This window comes from Amblyomma maculatum, chromosome 4, assembly GCF_055883805.1.
Source record: "Amblyomma maculatum isolate TAMU_Amacu chromosome 4, ASM5588380v1, whole genome shotgun sequence".
NCBI classification, from domain to species: Eukaryota; Metazoa; Arthropoda; class Arachnida; order Ixodida; family Ixodidae; genus Amblyomma; species Amblyomma maculatum.
The window spans coordinates 1877033-1886089 of NC_139347.1; the positions used below are offsets into that span (position 1 = coordinate 1877033).

Genomic DNA, 9057 nt, shown 5'->3' on the forward strand with positions numbered 1-9057 from the left:
CCTGGGCCACCTACCTCAGCCCGAGGTCGGGGATTGACAATGGCCTAAGAACGGCCGATCATCGGCAATCAACCTCTGGCCGACGAGTACGGCCGACTTGGCCAGCCTATTGCCGCGCTAGGGTCATGCATGGGCCATGGCTTGCCAACTTGACCAGCCTACTGCCGCGCTAGGGTCATGAATGGGCCATGGCTTACCCACACATGGCCCAACCAGTTCGGCGGTACTCGCTGGCCGGTGGTTTATCCACAGTCGGCAGTGGACCTCGGGCCAACGAGTATGGCCGACTTGGCCAGCCTACTGCCGCGCTAGAGTCATGCATATGGGCCATGGCTTACCCACACATGGCCCAACCACTTCGGCGGTACACGCTGCCCGGTGGTTTATCCATGTATAATTAGTGGTCTACTCATCCATGGCCTATGGTGTACCCATTAAAACGTCTGCAGTTCAATTGTGCATGGAAAATTAGAGCTGCGGCAGTATTTTGAGATGCGCATCTTCTCCTCCAAGCGGGCTCTTTGTGGCATCAGTAATGGTGTTCTCCGGGCAGGTGAAAAGCAACCCATACGTATGTAGCTCAAAAAAGCCTGAGCATCGGCAAATGTAGGTTTAAACAGCACTTTTTATTGGTTTTTCTTAAATATTCGAAACATGCTCAAAGCCCTGCTAATAAAGAAATGGCACTTACAGCTAAGTTTGTGAGGCTTCACATCAATTTATTCTGGCTTTCAGCTTCTAGACTGAGTTGAAGATGTCACGTTTCCCTGCTCGTTGTGCCCGCCGTCCTATTACTTCACTGTCACGAGCCATCGCTTGATTGCTGCCGCGGTCTTCCTGGAGAGGACGTCACTCAGGTACACGCTGTCTCTCCTCAGGCATCCTAGAAAATATACGAAAGAAAATATCAGCCTTCATTCCGTATTCATATGAGTTTCCTAGCCTGTTAAAATGATAAAAGGCTGTCACTCAAGCAATTATAAGGACCTTCAGTGGTATCAGTAGTGATGTAGTCATCCGATGATATCTGAAGTCATTTGAAATATGAGGTGCACCATTTTTACACATATACTGCTTGTCCAAGCAAATTTGATCCAAGGGATAAAAAAGACATTTCCGAGGCAGGGGAAGGAAACCAGATACATATTGCTGGAAGCTACCTTGAGCGCCACAGAAAAGGTTTTGTTTGGAATCCTTAATTGACATTATTTACCTAAATTACTGATTAATGACTTACACAATAAATGGTGTTGCTACTTTGAAGAGTACCGGCACCAATCACGTTTCATTATTACCGATAAAGAACCATCACGTCTGCATTTCGTTCCCCAGATACAATAGGAAACCCCGAAAATACAAAAATCAGATTGCCGGACAATACAATTGAGGCCTTGGCTTGGCTCGACATCCCTGTGTAGCGTTGGACCTATAAGTTGCCTATGGTTTCTTTGTCCGCGCCAGCCCAACCGTTCAACAAGACCGTATTTGTACTTTACAGCTGAAAAATAATGTTCCACTCATTTGTATCCTTACCGCTTTGTAGTCATTATCCGCACTGCAAAGTTCAGCGCGCTCAGTGTAACTCGCGCCTTCATGTGCGCCAAAGGGCTGACGCGAGGCAACCATCGCCAGCATATCACCCTTACTCATGCATGGGACCAGCCATCATAGCGGCAGGTTGTTTCGTCCGCTCAAAATCATGTTGAGAGCAGCACAATTGAGGTGTGCGAATGGGCTGGTAACGGTTTCGGTATCTACATAACCGGTATCTACATAACACTGCAGATAGAAATAAAAAAGGTACACCTGAGGTTTCTAATCGCAAATATCGAAACAGAGGTTTCCGAACGTGCTCATCGACTCTGTAAGTCGTATTTATTGTCTAAAGTGAATATTTAGTACTTGGAGCGAATAACCTCACTTCCCTACGTACAAAATAAAACTTTACTGTGCTGTCCTAAGAGGCTGCCGGCAATGCGTCATCGGTTTCCATCGCCTGTTTCTAATGGTTTATTTCTAACCCTTGGCTCAAGCTATGAAGCACAGCAGGTGTAATGTAAGTTGAATAAAACCTGCATGAGATCATACATATAGGTATATTTGTAAGCTTTACAGATTTCACTTACAAATATTACGAGAATCGCGTCACTGCGGTCTTTCTTTAAAATTGACACCAATATTCGTGGCTAAAATAAAGTACTCAACGTATTAATTCAGCTTCGCAAGTGCAGCTGTAACAGAAAGTGAGGGCTGGCGACACCGAAGGTGTGCCTAGCTTTCAAATTTTCTTAGATGGCCCAACCGTTCGAAATATGTAATTTTAAAAATAAGCCCTTGATAGTGGCTTTCTCACAGCGTATATGGGTGCCTTAATAAGAAACATAATAGAGGTCCCATAACCATCTTTCGTTTCAAATGAAATTTTTATATGTGGTGGGCAAATATCTAGACACAAAGGAATTAACCTTAGCTTTGCAAGATACGGCGTAGTTTCTTCGAAAACAAAAAAAAATATTACGGTATATCTTTAGAGGTAGAAAGCACTGCTTTTGCCATTTCAAAATGTTGCAAATTTGGATACCATGATTTTGTCATCTACTATTTTTTACTCACTAAATATATGCAGGTTTTACATTTACAAACAGTATTAGGAACCCGTTTTGTTTTTGCAGTTGAGTTATTAAAAAATCGCAAACTTTGGTTCAGGAGCGATGCGCTGTAAAAATATGCATTTTTAACCTTGTATACTGAAATTTGATGCATTAGGTCGGTTGCACTAAATATGTTTCCACTTCCTAACGCATGTTCTTAATTCCAGGCAATATTTGGAGCTCCAGACCGCTAGGTGTGTTCTACACAACGCATCGAAATTGCCCAAAATTCGAAAACAGCAGTAAAGGGTAAATTTGCTGCGATTAAAAAAAAGATCTTCGATCTTCAAATACCTCGCAAGAATCTTCAGTACCTCAACAATATCGCGGACTAAAAAGTGTTGCGTTATATTGTTTAAAAATATAACATTAAATATTAAACCAAGTGCTTGTCCTGATAATGGCCAAATTCAGCCTGCATTCTTGCAAGATCCAATATTATCCTGGCACTGAAACAATTTCTCTGCATTATCTAGGTTCCATTCTTTATTTCTGGAAAAACTTGAAGCTCTAGGTTTGTTTTTTTCTACATATAATATTTAAATTGGCCAAAATTAAAAAAAATCGGTAAAATAAGGAAAACTGATTAGGACTGAATAAAATGCCGCAACTTCGATTATTATCAAAATCCCTGGAAACAATGCAAAGTACTTTATTAATATGAGTCAGTAAATATATTGAATTCTGCAAAATGTAAAATTAGAAATATAAAAATGCCTGTTTTTTCTCTATAGATTTGCTTATATGACTCCCCCTTATAGAGTAGGCATCAAAACTTCAATTTAGTATTTGCTGAATTTAGTTACATTTTACTGTAAGTGAAATTCTGCTTGTCAGCAAGGACATAATCTAGCTTAAAATGGTATTAATTCGCTATTTCTGTCAATTTCATGGCAGAACGCAAGTGAAGGCTGCACTTTTTCTCTGTTTTTCATTCTTTTTTATTTCTAGGTGCAGTAGTATTCAATCTAGTCAATAAATATATTATTCCATTTCTCAGCTTTGACCATAACTAACAATACTATATTTTTGAAGATGGTTTTTAAATGTGTAATTTTTTATAACGCAATCATTAGCAAATTGTTTTCCAGCGTTACAGAGAACACACATAGCAGCTTAGATGTCCAGATTCTGCCTTAAATTAACAATATAACCTGCATAATAAAGACAGAATATTTTAGTTCAAACAACGTAACGCATCACGCCAGTATGTAAGGTTGAAAATAAACATTTTTGTAGCGCGTTGCGCTTGAAGGAAAGTTTGCAATATTTTACTAAATCAACTGCATCAATGAAACAAGCTTTCAATACTTCTTAAACAAATAAAAGTTATGTTGATGTGGTGAGTAAAAAACAATGGATGACAAAACTTTAGTGCGCAAGCAGCAGGCCTCCAAACGTGCAACATTTTGAAATGACAAAAACGGGGTTTTCCAGCTTAAGTGATAGGCGTTTTTTGTTTTTTTTTTCTGAGAAAACTACGCCGCATCTTGCAAACCTAAGGGTTTTTCCTTTGTGTCGAGAGTTTAGCCCACGACATAGGGAAATTTAATTAAAACAAAATGGTCACGACTCCACGATTACTGTTCCTGTCCAAAGACATCCATATTTGTTTTCATTTCGTCTCTTCAAACAGGCTGGTTTAGGCAATGCGGTGAATAAAAATATCATCATATATATTAACGATTTCCGCGCTACACGTTGTACCTAAAGCTACATATATTGTCACAACTGTCATTTGTTATTTGTAGCTGAAACAACATCACAAAAGGAATTCGATTGCAAATTGTTCGCGAGTTAAATAGGCGTACGGGATGACACACGTGTACTCTGCAGAATACAACTTAAGAAAGAGCAGCCACAAACTATAGGAAAATAAGGCTATGATACGGAGCATATGTATTACTCCGGTTAACAGTAAAAAAGTCGACTTTTACCAGATTAATATATACGACAAACTATTGCATGTTCACATAGGAACACAATTAATGAACTCATTCACACATCTAATGTCTATGGGCATTAGATGCGTGGATGACTTCGCTTTATTCCAATTCGTGCGTTACTGAAAATAATTGAACGAGGAAAAATTTAATGTCTACACAATTTTCAGCGAGTATACCACAAAATATACTAAGGTGCTTCATATATAGTCACATCACCTAGCAAGTGAAGTGGGATAACAGAACTAATCAGACAGTCACCCTGATCAGCATTTCGCTTTTGCGTCATCTTTGTAAGTTTTTAGGCAGGCTTTTCCACTGATTATCCTCTTCTATATACCCTTGCCACCCACAGGACACAGATCTTCTGGGGGTACCGAACTGCTGGTTTTCGCACCAGTGATACAACTTAATCGAACCATTTCTACGTAGAAAACACTCTCGATGCGCACCTAAAAAAAATGAAAGCATGTATGTTTAGGCGAAATCATTCACCCGTGATAAAATAATATGATTTGAACAATAAAATCAAATGATCACACTCGAAGCAACAAGAAAGGGGTGGAGAGATAGGAATTGAAGCAATAAAAGGCGGTTGCTTACTGCAAAAAGCCAATAGCAAGAGGTCCACCGTCTATAAGAATAGGCAATAAAAATAAGGCACATTTAAAGGTGCATGCAGCAGTTACAGTGATGCAGCGCTACCTTTTGTTAGGCAGGCTTTTCCGCTGATTATCCTCTTCTTTATTCCCCTTTCAACCACAGGACACAGATCTTCTGGGGGTGCCGAACTGTCGGTTTTCGCACCAGTGATGCAACTCAATCGATCGATTTCTACATAGAAAACATTCCGATGCACATCTAAAAAAATGAAAGCATGTATGTGTAGGCTAAATCATTCACACATGATAAAACAATATTATTTGAACAATGAAATCAAATGATCACAGCCGGAGCAACAATAAAGTGATGGAGAGATAGAAATTGAAGCAATGAATAATGGTTGCTTACTGAACAAAGTCAATAGCAAGAGGTCCTGCGTCTATAAGAATAGGCAATAAAATTATGGCACATTTAAAGGTGCATGCAGCAGTTACAGTGATGCAGTGTTACCTTTTTTGTTTCACTGCAGCGGTTGGTATAAATATTGCAGAAATTGCTAGGCATCTCAGGTAGCCCCATTGAAAACCTCATCCAAGGTTGCTGCGGCGTGTTATTTGCAGCTGTTAACGGTAAGACAGGCTATTCTATGAGTGCATGTTCATTTCCTCCTTTTTGTACCTTGAATGAAAGCGACTGAACAGTGGGTGTTGTAAGAGGTGCAGCGTCCCTAGGAATAGGGAACAAAATTAAGTTTGCTTGTAATAAACAAAGGTACAAAAAGGAGCAAATATGCTTGCAATAATAGCATGATGACCTACCTTTTCATCAACAGCTGTAAACAACCTGTCACTACTAGTCGGTTCTTTGGATAGGGTTGTCAATGCCAGAGCTTAAAGCTAAGAGCAATATGAGTAATATTTATAGCGGTCACGGCCGTAAAGAATTAGCACAATACTCCATTACTGTAACTATTCAACCGCCTATTTATACATATTGTTCATTAAAGAACCATGCACATCTTATTAAGTTGCTCTTTTCTACTCCCAAATGATTTCCTATACAATTAGAATACGTGGGTCGCTGCTTCGGTTTAAAATTTTTGTACGATGGCTATGACGTGCACTTCATGCATACAGTACGTGAGGCACAAAGAGCTATAATTGCCGAACAGGCGGACCTGACGTCCTGTCCCATTTAAAGTGCGCGCCGTGATCGAGCGCTTCGCGTGCTATATATCTCGGACGATATGGTCGCCTCATACCGGCCGTCAATTTTTTGTACAATGTGTCCCACATGCACGTTGTTTACTTTGCAGTGACAGGGGCGCAGTCCACACACGGCTGATGCGCCTTTTTGCTTGTTTTGTTATTTTCCTCAGCCTTCGAAGCGCGTCCGCGAAACCGCTCTCCTATTGTCGCCGCTTCCTGACAGCGCGCCCTCACCTGAAGGTGCGTTCTCAGAAGGGGGGCGTCGATTAAGAAAATTTTGAAAAGGGGCTCACTTGCGCTGTTCACGGCTTTCAAATCCTCAATATGATATTAACCATTATAAAAGGGGGGGTTCATTATTACTAAAGTATAGCCTAATCATCAAGCGGCATCACGCACATAACGTCTGCCCCACTGTAAGATTCGCTTGCACAGACCGCACGGACAGTTTTCAAAGCATCGTCTGTACATTTGAAAACAAAAAACTGCCCTAACTCTTAACAAAATCCAAAAACTGAGCGAACATGGCTTCCTGCGCGCAGAAAAGACGCTGTCCAAAATATATGTACAAAGCTGAGCGCGTAGTATTCAATTACTAATTGATTGCGGCGCGCTGCGCAGTCAAAAAACTGCGCAAATGGCTGCCGGTAGTGTTCTGTCGCGCGTTGGTGGCACACACACCTGTTACGCACGGCTTCTCTATTTTGGGCGCAAATGTTGTTCATATCGCAGCCAGTAAATAAGTCCACGCACTTGCTTGCATGTAACCCGGACGAAAATTCTCTTAGTTCTTGAAGTCATGCTTCGCGCAGTTATTTCGAGGAGAATACGGAAAGAGAACATTTGGGACTGGTAGGAGATTATATAGAACCAATTATGAAACAATGGCATGCTGCAAAGATATATACTCACGGTCTAAGATGACGGCTTTCACTGAGTCCGAAAATGCCGATGGTTTCCCGCCGTTGCTGTAATCCGTACTCCGGCGACATTTCACAGCTCTACTGTTCACAGATATGTAGCAAGCACAAACCGGAGCACATGTAACGTACATAGGCGCAAGAAAAAACATTATACACAGCACAATGAATAAGAAAATTAACGAGGGAAGCAATTAAAGAAAGGTATAAGAAGCAGTCACAAGTCTTGTAGCGTCTTCATCAAGCTCTGAAATGAACGCTTCGGGAGTAGGGTGCCTCGATGTCAGCGCCGCCGTTCAGGGTGGTGATATCCTTTGACCGCCCCCATGCCGCCTCTTTGGCGCTGTGGCGCCATGTTGAATCACGACGGGCGATCGGTGCGGTCGCAGTTGCGTGGTGCAAGCAGCTAAGCTTGCGTTGTTCGAGGCTGACTCGCTGATGGTTTTGCTTATTTGAGATTGTTAGACCGCGTGTCTTACGAGCTTGTCAGGTCAACAGAATGAGCATTACGAGAATTTGTGTGTGCTGATATGCGCTGGGTCAACCCGTGAAGGACTAGGTTGTTTTCATTTTTCCTGGGGCTGAAAGGAAAGATATAGAAGTGGGACCGACGGAAAATAACTTAGTTATATAACGGCGATGTAAGTTTCAAGATAGTTTTGACCTATATTTCGTTTTGAACATTGTTTTTCTATTCGCGTAGTGTCATAGCTAGAGTCGAGTGAAGATGCTTTTCGGTAGCGATTTCTCGCTTATCTCAAGTCAAGGCTTCTAGCTTATCCCTTTAGATAAGTACATATCGCACCGTTGTAATCGCAAGTGATGTAGCCAAATTTTGTTTGTGGGTATACAATTGCAACACGATAAATGCGATGTTCATTTATTGCCGTGCTTATACTTTGTTGCGGAGCAAAATGCTTAAGCATGATGTGACATATGTAAACATGCCTTCAACAAGCATTATATTACTCAAATTTTTCCTGAGTTTTCTAGATCGGTATCTGCCGTAGACTGCGCATTGTTTATAAATATAAATATGCGAGGCTCGGTAATGATCAGCAAAATTTTTATGAAAACGTTTTCTTCATCACTTTGGATAGTATTCTTGATAGTATTTCTTTGTATCACTTTAAATTAACCTCAGTAATCACGTTTGGTGTTTTACCTTTCATTAGTAACACTTTGATGAGGACGAGTTTGGAGACAAATTGATAGGATGGACGCCGTCTGTTAAATTTCAGAACTTTGACCATGATCTTTTACTTTAGATGTAACTGCAGTGTATCATTTCCTCAATTTTCAGTGATTCGAAAGAATAGTACTTGTTTTTAATTATTTATTCAGCTCAACAGAAGCCGAGTAAACTCTCTGCGAGACGACCTGCCAAATGTAAACCTCCTGGAGAGGAAGACAGCAGCTCCTACTCAACTGTTGGTGCAGAGGCCAGCTAAGCGAATTTAAGGATTGTGATGACAATTATGGCAGCTGTACTGTGCTGATGTCAACGTTGTGTAGAGTGCTTTGTTTTAACTGTTATACCACACTATACACATCAAATGTACCAGTCTTTCTTGGTCGCTAGTTCGTGGTTGATGTCTTTCCTTTTTTTTTTTCATTTTCATTACTGTTGCGAATGCTTTCACACTGCGCACATCAAAATTTTTGCTCTAACTTTGTTACATAATTCGTGATTTGCATCTCTTTTCACGCTTTGCTTTCATATCTTTTCTAC

General features: G+C 40.8%; 1 long non-coding RNA gene across 2 annotated transcripts; it reads right to left on the reverse strand.

Moving 5' to 3' along the window:
* Positions 1 to 589: 589 nt before the first annotated feature.
* LOC146190210 (uncharacterized) lies at positions 590 to 5347 on the reverse strand. Of its 2 annotated transcripts, none has more exons than XR_014706307.1 (3): positions 5300 to 5347; positions 4856 to 5046; positions 590 to 883 (listed from the first exon to the last, which is right to left on the reverse strand). It is a non-coding gene; the product is annotated as an uncharacterized LOC146190210 (long non-coding RNA). The 2 variants fall into 2 exon arrangements; XR_014706308.1 differs by lacking the exon at positions 5300 to 5347 and adding an exon at positions 5198 to 5293.
* Between the last annotated feature and the right edge of the window lie 3710 nt (positions 5348 to 9057).